The sequence below is a fragment of the Protopterus annectens genome, chromosome 1.part1, assembly GCF_019279795.1.
Source record: "Protopterus annectens isolate FY-2018-M chromosome 1.part1, PAN1.0, whole genome shotgun sequence".
Classification (NCBI taxonomy): Eukaryota; Metazoa; Chordata; order Ceratodontiformes; family Protopteridae; genus Protopterus; species Protopterus annectens.
The window spans coordinates 52,900,540-52,912,757 of NC_056726.1; positions in this window are offsets into that span (position 1 = coordinate 52,900,540).

Below are 12,218 nucleotides of genomic sequence, written 5' to 3' on the forward strand. Positions count from 1 at the left end.
AACATCTGCTCAAGAGACCTTAATCTCTTCTGCAACATAAACAGAAAAAGTTGGAGGGATAGATAAATATCAGAACGAATTCCACTTCTTTGGAATCGTCTTCCTCTGCACATAAACAAAGTACTTCTTGTACTCCATTAAAATGTAATCTTGATGAATGAATGGGAAACCACAAATTCATTCATGGAGTAGCACCCTTGTCCCTTATGGAAATTGATAATATGTACATTTTCTGCCTGCTCTAGGTTATTCATATTTAACTTACAAGGGGAAATAAAAAATAACCTCCTGGGAGTGCATTGCTAGGCTTGTAAAGATCCTTCAGGGCCAATAGCATACTAAGAAACTATGCAACTATGACTATATCAGCTTATGTCAATAAAATAAATGTCTGACAACCACATAACAGAATATAACTGTGCAACTACCAAAATAATCAATGTCCCAAATAACCGAATCACATAACATTGATGCTAATAAAAACCTCACTCACACAGTCTTAATCAAAAAACATTTGTTTTTCATGGAGGCAAGCCCCCGTGTATGTGGGAGGATTGTGATCCCCACACCCTTGCTACCTTATATATTTAAATTCTGACATCACACTACAGTGGGGAAACGGCATATTCCACCGTACCATGACATCACATCTAACCATACAACATCGTAATACCTCTCAACCACTTAGTGCAAAAAATCAAGGACAAAGCCAAAATAACAGGGAGACAAAAATCACAAAATAAAAGACAGTTTGTTAAAATATTGCTACTATAAACTTAGAAATTAGCCAAACTAAACAGCTTTGCATTTGCACGCATTTTAAACATTACACGAATGAACTGCCTTAGATAAAAAATATTTTAAAAGTATGTAGTTACACTTTAATAATAAAACATATACCAATACTGAAGATATCATGAGGGTATTTGAACTAATATTTTCACAAGTATATGGTGAACAACAGGAAGTTAATATAAATAAGAGTAATAATGATTTTCTGCAGAAAATTATCTTTCCGAAGATTGGTGATGAGCTTCATATGAACTTAATTAAACCAATTTCTTCAGAGGAGATAACTGATGCAATTAAGAAGTTGAAGCCATATAAAGCTCTGGGACCAGATGGATTGACCACAGAATTCTATAAAACTTTTAGTGATATATTGGGAAAAATACTTCCACAGGTATTTAACTATATAACTAACAATAAAATCACTGACCTGCACTTTAATGCTTCAAAAACTATTCTTATACTGAAAGAGAATACTGATTTACATAACCCGGATAATTATATACCTATTTCACTTTTGAATACAGATATGAAAATTATGACATCGATTTTGGCTAATAGACTGAAGAAGGTAATTAACCTGATAATATCAGATGAACAAGCCGGTTTTATAAATGGCAGACAAACTACAGATAATACGTTATCACTTCATACACTGATTTCTTATGCCACTCACAGGAACTGTAATGCATATGCACTCATAACTGACGCACAAAAAGCTTTTGATAGAGTGAACTTAGAATGTTTGTTTGATACTTTAGCATGTTTTAATATACATAAGAATTCATTTTAACTTTAAAAAAACTATATAATAATCCTTATACAAATCTAGTTATTAATAGGAATCTCTCAAAAATAATTCAAATTAAGAATGGTACCCGCCAAGGGTGTCCGTTATCTCCTATATTATTCAATTTATATTTGGAACCATTATTTCTACATATCAAACAAAATATTTATCACAATGCTCCAATAATTTATGGTACGAAGATTTCCATGGCGGCTTTTGCGGACGATTTGAATATTTATTGCACAACACCTGTTTCAGATATTAAGAAAATATTAAAAGCTGTGGAAGACTTTGCAAAAATATCTAATTACAAAATAAATTAAAAAAAAAAACAAGGTATTCCCATTAAAGACGCCTACACCCTTCTCGCTTTTACCATTGGTAGGGCAGGTAAAATCCGAAGAAAAAATAAAATATTTAGGGGTTGTTTTTTCAACAGATAATAGAGACTTAAATATTTAGGGGTTGTTTTTTCAACAGATAATAGAGACTTTTATGTAAATAATGTTGTTAATTTGGGAACAGATAGTATCCGATTTAAAAAGATGGGATAATGTGAAACTACCAATAATGGCAAAGACCTCAATTATTAAAATGAACATACTCCCCAGAATACTATATACCTTTAGAGCTACTCAAGTTCAAATTTCTAGGAAATTCTTCAAACAACTTCATACAGAATTAGCTAGATTTGTATGGGAACCTAGAAAAGTTAGGATATCTTATGACAAACTGATGACTCTGAAAAATAGGGGGGGGTTGGAACTACTGAATTTTGAAACATATTATTTAATAATACTAATTAATTATTTAATAATAAATGCTAACAGAATTTTAAGAGTAGTTAACTTTGATAAGATCAATTCGAAATGGGCTCCTAAGTGGTTGATTTTAAATCATAAACATGTTGCTGGTCTTGGTATTAATTGTAAGGCATTACCTTTTTTAAACAAAGATACCCTTAAAATGTACGTATTGATGGAGCATATTAAAATATATATAATATCAGTACAAAGTCTGTTTAACTCACTAAATCTTTTACAATATATGATAATTTTTCAACCATTTCACAAAAATCCGAATTTGAAAATTGGTAATCAGTTAATAGACCTTAAGAAATTCCCACTTATAAGTAATTTAGCCATATTTGATTTATATCCCTTTCTAGGAATCTCAATACATAACATACTAAGAGAGATGGATCTCCCTAACTCGTATTTAATTATAATAAGACAGTTAAAGGACTTATCAATAAGCTATTTTAGTAATAGGAATTTTAAAATTAAAGAAGAAGATTTAAACATTTGCCTAAACTTATGGCAAACCTTAACACAGGAATGTAAATATATAACAGCGTCATATAGTTTGATGAAAGAGGTGAAATACAATAACCAAATACTTTTATCAAAATACTGGAAGGAGAAATTGCTAACGATTGAGGATAGTAAAATAGTGAGAGCAATTAACTTAACTTTAAAATCAGTGTCCCTTCAAAAGTTATTTACTCAGTTGATGATATTTAATAATGCGTATTATACGCGTCTCACTTTACATAAATTTACCTCAAAAAACTCACCCAAATGCCCATATTGTATAGATCAAACGGCTGACCTTTTACACATGTTCTGGAGTTGTAAATGTATTTTTAAACTCTGGAATTCTTTGAAATTCCAACTACAAAAAATGGGATATCAATAGTCTGCACTTTCATGGGAGTTTATGATTCTGCATATTCCACCAACTAATTTGGATAGATCCCAAAGGATTATACTCGTAAATATCTTTTTGTTAATGAAGCTATATATATAGCTACAAATTGGCTGAACCCATCCCAGACTTCATGGGAAAATTACAAGAGTGTAGCGATAAAACATATCTTAGCACATAAATTCTTAATTAGTGATCATTAGAAAAGTGTAAATAATACAAAAATATGGGAGCAAATCTTTAACATTGTCTTAGCTTAAGGTTCCATTCCACTTTTCTCCAGGAAGTACAGACTAACTATCGAGTTGTCTATAGATAAGTATTATACTGATACTAGATTTTTAGTTTTTTTTTTTCTCTCTCTCTGTAATATCTATTTAGAAGTGTATAGTTATGTATAATGACTCTATGTAACTGTTGGAAGCATTCATGTATATATTGTAAATAGGTTGTAGTATTGTATTAACATTTAGAATAAAAAGAAAAATAAAGAATTATTATTGAAAAAAAAAAATAAAAAGTATGTAGTAATAACACGAATCTGAAGAAAAACACCCAGTCACAGATAAATAATGTTAGCACTTTCGTTTACTTCATATAGGTAAACTTCATCAGACAAAATAGTACTAAGAATAAATTCCTTAAATAGGATTTACATAATTGACATCACCAAATTGATTGAACAGACAGAACATTTAAAGAAACAGTACATTAGAATGTACTAATGCAAAAATAAACCACTATAAATATTAAATTACTATCTAAAAACATCTCTTAGAGAGTCTAAATAATATCAAATTCTCTGAAGATTATAATTTCCTCACCATTGATGTACATGATTTGTACACTGTTATACCTCACAACATTGGATGTGATTGGGTGAGGGAATTTTTATTAGAGAAACGTGTTGAAGGTACCACTATTAATTTGATTTTATATCTATTGGATTTAGTCCTTAAGAATAATTATTCTATGTTTGACCAGGAATATTATCTCCAAAAAACGAGTGTCGCTATGGGATCTCCTTGCGGCGGCACCTTTGCTAATGTAGTGATGGCTTTTTGGGAAAAAACATTTCCTTTTTGAAAATCTTGAATTTAAACAAAAAGCAGTATGGTACACCCATTTTTTGGATGATATCTTTATTCTTTGGAAAGGTGATGAATATTCTGTAGAACTGTTCATGCAAGAAATCCTGAAATAAACTGAATTTTTGAAATTTACTTGGGAGTTTCATACTGAGAGAATTAGCTATTTGGATGTAGATTTAATCAAAGATGCTCCTAACTGTAGATTTGTTTCAATAATTTATAGGAAACCTTCTTATTCTAACGCCTTTTTGCATTTTACTAGTTGCCATCCTAAATTTCAGAAGAGAGCTGTAGTTAAGGGGCAACTAGTTAGGGCGGCTAGGATGGTCTCCTTAGAATCAGATTTTATTGATGAATGTAACAATCTGAGAAGTATGTTCTTGAAATGTGGGTATCCTGATATTTGGTAAGATGAACTTATTGATGAGGTTCATCGGAAAAGAGTGAATGGCTGGTTTATCCCATTATTGAATAAAATATGGGTTGACGAACTATTCAATTTAAATCTTGATGTTACAACACATGAATTTCATTTAGATTTTAGCATGCATACATCATCTGGCCATCCAGTGATGGAAACTACTCCTAATATTAATAGCAATACTTCAGAATTGAGTAATGAGAGATTATGTTTGGTTACAACATATTCATTGGATTCTTTCATGGTTAGGTCTATTCTTTATAAGAATTGGTGTTTTTTAACTGAAGACCATACTATTCAAAAAAGTATTGGAGATTGTCCCAAGTTAACTTTCAGGAGAGGTATGAATATAAAATGCCTTTTAGACAATCAGATTTTGAATTATTACTCACCTTATAATGGCATGTATAAATGCGAATGCTGTAAGTGGTGTAAATTTATTAATGTAAGTAAGTCTTTTTGCATTTTGAATAGGAAATACAACATAAAAGGCAAATTTAATTGTAATTCTAAAGGGGTCGTATATCTCAGTATCTGTAAAATATGTAATGCCTTTTATGTACTCAAAACAGAGAGACCCCCTTAAAAGTAGAATTTATGAACACCTTTATGCGGTTGAGAAGGCTAATTTAAATAATGACTTAGCGAGACATATTAACCATAATCCTAACCATAAATTTGAATTTATGGCTATTGATAGAGTTGATGAAAATACCAGGGGTGGACCTCTTTCACTCAAATTAGATGAAAAAGAATTGTTATGGCAGTTAAAATTGAATGCCATGGTCTACCCAGGTTTAAATGATTCAATTTCCATAGGTAGCATCTTAAAAATGAGGGCACTTATGAGATAATTTATTATAATAATTTTATTTTTCTATTTTATTTTAATATATATATATATATATATATATATATATATATATATATATATATATATGGTTTAATTAAGTAGATGAGATTTTAGAAGTGTTTATATACTCAGGAGAAGGAACATTATGCTTAGGACTCAGGAGAAGGGCTATTTCATGTGGCAGCAACAGATGAAACACACCTTTGAAAGCAAAATGTTAACCTCTGCAGGTCCTGTTCAATATTTGCATTTTCAGGTTACACCTCTTACTCCACAGGATAGCCTGTACAGAAAGTCAAATCAAACCTCATGAAATCAATTTGCACCAGACATTACCTGGCCTATAAGAGGAAAAAAATATAACTGGTTCACAAAATTGTCATATGTCGCATTCCAAAAAGCATTGTACATTAATTCACACCAGTATGAATGGTCTTGAAGTAGTGGAAGCTAGGTTAAGAAGGGACGTGATGATTAGTGATCAGCAGTATGGTTTCATGCCGGGAAAGAGCACTACAGATGCGATGTTTGCTCTGAGAGTGTTGATGGAGAAGTACAGAGAATGTCAGGAGTTGCATTGTGTTTTTGTAGACTTAGAGAAAGCATATGACAGGGTGCATAGAGAGGAGTTGTGGTATTGTATGAGGAAGTCAGGAGTGTCAGAGAAGTATGTAAGAGTGGTACAGCATATGTACGAGGGTAGTGTGACAGCGGTGAAGTCTGCGGTGGGAGTGATGGATGCGTTTAAGGTGGAGGTGGGGTTACATCAAGGATCAGCTCTGAGCCCTTTCTTATTTGCAATGGTGATGGACAGGTTGACAGACAAGATCAGACAGGAGTCCCCGTGGACTATGATGTTTGCAGATGACATTGTGATCTGTAATGAGAGTAGGGAACAGGTGGAGGAGACCCTGGAGAGATGGAGATATGCTCTAGAGAGAAGAGGAATAAAGGTCAGCAGGACTAAGACAGAATATATGTGTGTAAATGAGAGGGAGGATAGAAGAATGGTGAGGATGCAAGGAGTAGAGGTGGCGAAGGTGGATGAGTTTAAATACTTGGGGTCAATAGTTCAGTGTAACGGTGAGTGTGGAAGAGAGGTGAAGAAGGGAGTACAGGCAGGATGGAGTGGGTGGAGAAGAGTGTCAAGAGTGATTTGTGACAGATGAGTACCTGTTAGAGTGAAAGGGAAGGTTTACAAGAGGGTAGTGAGTCCAGCTATGTTATATGGGCTGGAGACAGTGGCATTGACAAAAAGGCAGGAGTTTGAGCTGGATGTGGCAGAGTTAAAGATGTTATGATTTGCACTGGGTGTGACGAGGTTGGACAGGATTAGGAATAAGTATATTAGAGGGTCAGCCCAGGTTGGAAGGTTTGGAGACAAAGCCAGAGAGGCAAGATTACATTGGTTTGGACATATGCTGAGGAGGGATGCTGAGTATATTGGGAAAAAGATGCTAAGGATGAAGCTGCCAGGTAACAGGAAAAGAGGAAGGCCTAAGATAAGGTTTATGGATGTGGTGAGAGAGGACAAGCGGGTGGTTGGTGTGACAGAGCAAGATGCAGAGGACAAGAAGAAATGGAAGCAGGTGATCCGCTGTGGCGACCCCTAACGGGAACAGCTGAAAGAAGATGATAATGAATGGTCCTGAAAAAGTTGATTAATGTGTTATTGCTGTGCAGACAGAAAGTCAGATCATTAAAGTAATATATGTTTCATTCTATTGTCAAGCTCAGGAATACAGTGGAACTGCACAATGAACTTTTACTCACACCAGTATTGCAGTCATACTGATAAGTAGTTGGTATGCATGCCAGCTGTAAAGATAAGTGAACAGAATAAAAACAAATATTGTTTTCTTATTCAGAAGATTATACACTTCTGCTTTTTTGCATGTTATATGTGGCAAGCTACATGTAGAAGCAATGGCCTGCTCATTCTGGAATGCTGAAAAAATTTAGCTTTAATATTATTTTCCTAACAGCATACATTGTGATGTATGTTACTATATTAAGATTGTCTTCCACTTTGAGCTTACCTCTCAATCTGTTATTGTAAGAATCATGAACAAGGCTAAAAATAATGGGGTGACAAAAGCTGAAAAATAGAAACAATTTTTAAAAATTGCTCTTATAAACTTAGAAATTTGCAACATTAACAGGTTTTACATTAACATGCATTTTCTGAAGGTTATGAAAGTCTGAAACTCAAATGCCTTCCAATTTTTTTGTGAATACAAACCTAAATGAACATCCATTTCATTGGAATGGGGATGGATGAAATCCCAGACTTGAGTGGGTGTGTTTTTTTTTCAAATCATTAGCACAAAAATGCTTGAAATATATTGATGCCACCAAACAATTTCCATGACAGTGCATCCTTCCCTTTTTTGTAGCAATGGCACTATGAGGCTAGAAACATGGGCTTGTCTGGTTAAGAAATTAATAAATAGAGCTTAGTCAAAGCATGTTGTTTATATAATCCATAGGATTTACAGTCACGGCTTGTCTGATTAAGAAACAGATAAAAAGAACTTGGTGAAAGCCTATTGTTTAATTAACCTATACTTTAGATATACCTGCTAGTTATCAACCTTCTTTCTCACTTCAGTATCCCTGATTTGAAAATTGTCTATTGGCCCACTTAACATAATTAAAGATGAAATAAGAGCTGTGAAAGGGACTCTCTATTTTTTCAATAATTATAGGAAAAGGAAATAGTAATTAAAATTTTAGACAAGGTTCAAATGACAAATTCACCACTGTAACAGGAATAGGCAAGCAAAAACTGAGAGTAATGCTACTCAGTGCTAGAAGTCTAAATCTCAAAATGCACTCACTCTAGGCACTCCTTAAAATGGAGAACATTGATATCTGTGCAGTAACTGAGACCTGGTTCAAGGCTCTAGAGAGCACCCCTGCATTACCAGGCTATAACTCATACCACACTTTTCGGCCATCTAACCTGGACCAGAACACCAAAGGCGGAGGTGTGTCCATATTCATTAAGGATATCCACACCTCCAGGCTAGTTGTGCAGCATAAATCATCCGAGGTTATCCAAGTGCAAGTAACTCTGGGCAAAACTGCAATCTAAATTGTAGCTTGCTACAGATCCCCCATCATGCCCCAGGATTCCCACTCCTCTTTTCTTGATATACTGAAAAATATTAAGGTTCAAACAAACACCCTCATAATGGGTGATTTCAACTACCCCACCATTAACTGGGAAAACTACTCATGTACCAACTCCTTCGCTCAACGCTTTCTGAAATTCATAAATTCCAATGCCCTGGATCAACTTATCCACACCCCCACCAGGGCAACAATATCCTAGACCTAGTCATTACCAACATGAGTAACTGGTGTTCCATACCTGAAGTCAACTCCTCATTGGTCAGCTCCGACCATAAGCTAATCACCTTAGATATCCGCATCCCGCCCCCACCCACCATTAAGGAAACCATGGTAAAAAATTCCTCCAAAGCCAACTTCATGCTTCTTAAGACAGAAGTGGCGAACGTCATGACACCCATGCAGATGGACAATACAGTTACGACTGCTGAATCCTACACAAATATTCTCTATAAGCACTTACACGACTGCATGGATCGTGCTATCCCAAACAGAATCAATACGCTATCCTCCAAAAAAAGGAAGCCAATCTGGTGGTCCCCTGCCATAAACAAACTCTACAACAGAAGGAAGAAACTGTTGCAAAAGAGAGTAAAATCCCATGAGTGGAGGAGCTCCCTGGTCAGCCTCAGTAAGAAGCTGAGATCCCTTATAAGATCCTCCAAAGCTAGCTACAAAAACAAATTCACCATTGATTTCAAAGGGCAACCACAAAGTATTCTATAGCTATGTCAAGAATCTGAATGGCAACACCCAGATCTGCTCTGAGTTACAGCAGAACGGCATGAAAATTACAGAACCAACTGGTATTGCCAACATCCTGGCAGATAGGTTCAGTGCTAACTTTACCCCCCCCCCCCTCACCCCCTAAAGGGCCCATATCTATACAGGAAGAATGCAGAGTTGCTGTAATAACATCTGTGCAGGTAAAAGCTGCACTCTCCAAAACCAAAAACACAGCATCCATGGGACCGGACAACATCCCAGGCTGCATTTTACACGAAAGTCAGAACAAACTGGCTCCCCACCTAAGCACTATGTTCAGTCATAGTCTCACATCAGGCTTTTTGCCCACTGAATGATGCACAGCAACAGTTATCCCACTCCACAAAGGGGGAGCCACCACTGATTCTGGGAACTATTGCCCTATTAGCCTGACGAGCCTGGTCTGCAAGGCCATGGAACGTATCATCATGGAACTCATAAACAAGGAATTTAGTAACCTCCAAACTTTGGACCCCACCCATTTTGGGTTTGTGAAAGGCAGATCATGCCTTCTGAACCTGATCGACTTCTTTGAGGCAGTCACCAAAGCCGTAGATGAGAGTAAGGTTGTTCACAGATCCTATCTTGACCTCGCCAAGGCTTTTGACACCATGCCCCATTCTGGAATTATAAATAAACTAACTAAACTAGGTATAAATCCCTACATCACAAGATGGGTTGCCAAATGGCTCACTGACAGAACCCACACTGTAAAGGATGCAGACTCCAAATATGACTTCAAACTAGTGACAAGTGGAGTACCACAGGGTTCAGTCCTAGGACCTCTCTTGTTTGGTATCTACTTCTCTGAAGTACAGACTTACACAGAAGGCCTCTGGCTAATGAAGCTCACAGATGACTGCAAACGAGGAGCCATAATCGAGTCCCCAAATGATGTGGACATCCTACAGAAGGGCCTCACTGAGACAGATGCCTGGTGTCAGAGGCATGGCCTCAAGCTCAATGCCAAAAAGTGCATTGTCATCCCCTTTGGTAAAAACTCTGTACCCATGAACTACCACATAAACTGCAGTCTACTTAATGCTGAATGTGTGATAAGAGACCTTGGGATCCCGGTGGACGGTAGTCTCTCCTTTTATAATCACATCACCACAGTAGTCAGGAAATCCTTCTATGTGGCACACCTCATCACAAAAGGAGTCTCATCCAGGAAAAAGAGGTCATTGTTCCCCTCTACTCGGCACTCATTAGATCCATTATAGAGTACCACGCCCCTTTTGGAATGTACTTCACAAGACACCTGAAGCAGCTGGAAAGGCCACAGAAGTACCTCACAAAGAGGATTACTAGCCTCAAACAGATGCCCTACACTGACCGTCTCAGAAAACTCCAGCTTTACTCTGTAGCATATCGCCTACTCCGAGGAGATTTCTGCCTAACATATAAAGCTATGTTAAACCCAGAGCTGTTGGACATGCTACACCTAAACAAATCCCAATCCCTCTGAGCTACACACTCTAGGGACCTAAACCTTGTCACCACAATAAACAGGACATGCTGGAGGGATAGATTCCTGTCCCAGAGACTTCCTATACTCTGGAACAAGCTATCCATCTATGTCAAGCAAAGTTCCTCATTAGCACTCTTCAAGAAAAATCTTTATGACTGGATGGGAAATAGCCGAAGTGGAATCCAAAATATCTTTTACTGGAAACAAGTTTCCAGTAAAAGATATTTTGGATTCCACTTCGGCTTCCTGTGGTTTGTTGAACTCGCCTCTTTGTTTTGTTTGTGGTTTTTAACTCTTTGGAGTTTATCTTGGTGTACATGGATGGGAAATAGGAAATACACCCCGGGGATCACTTCTGTGGCTCTGCTCAACAGGGGCACAGGAAATTAACTTTCTTGGGTGGCGTAAGACAGGGAACCTTGTTGGCTAGGCTTACTTAGACCCTTGGGCCGATAGCCTAGTACCTACCTATGAACCTATGAAACATAATAGGCATAAGTATAACAATAAACATACTACAATAGCACTAACATATGCTAGTGATATAATGAAGTATGCAAAGTTATTAAGAATAATTGGAGGCTACTGATAATAGATGAACAGATTAGGGATATAGTAGGTGAACATACAAATTTTCTATTTAAAAATAGTAGGAATTTGAAACAAAGGCTATGTAATAAAAGATGTGTAATACCATATAGAGGGAAACGTATTGGTACTTTCCATGAGGCCATTGTAAGACATGTGGCTTGATCAAGAAAGAAAATGTTTTTAGGCATCCTGTTTTTAATAGTATTCATGTTTCATATTTTTATGCTGATTGTAATACCAAAGACCTGATTTATGTTGTGACATGTAAGCAATGTATGTGTTTTTATGTAGGGAAAATGAATAGATGTTTTAAAGAAAGAATATTGCAACATGCTAGGGATATGCATAATGGGAATTTAAATAATGCCCTAACTAAACATGTATGTGACTATCCTACTCATAACTTTGAGTTTATGGTGTTATAAGAATAATTTTTAATGGAAGGGGAGATGATATGACCAATAAAACAGAGACAGTTGAAATTAAATGGATTGTTGATTTGCAAGCTGACAAACCTCCAGGTTTAAATGGTAATGTTCCCCTTAAACCTATTTTAAAAGGGCGGAGACTTAAAGCATTGCAATGATTGGCTATGTGTAGTTTAA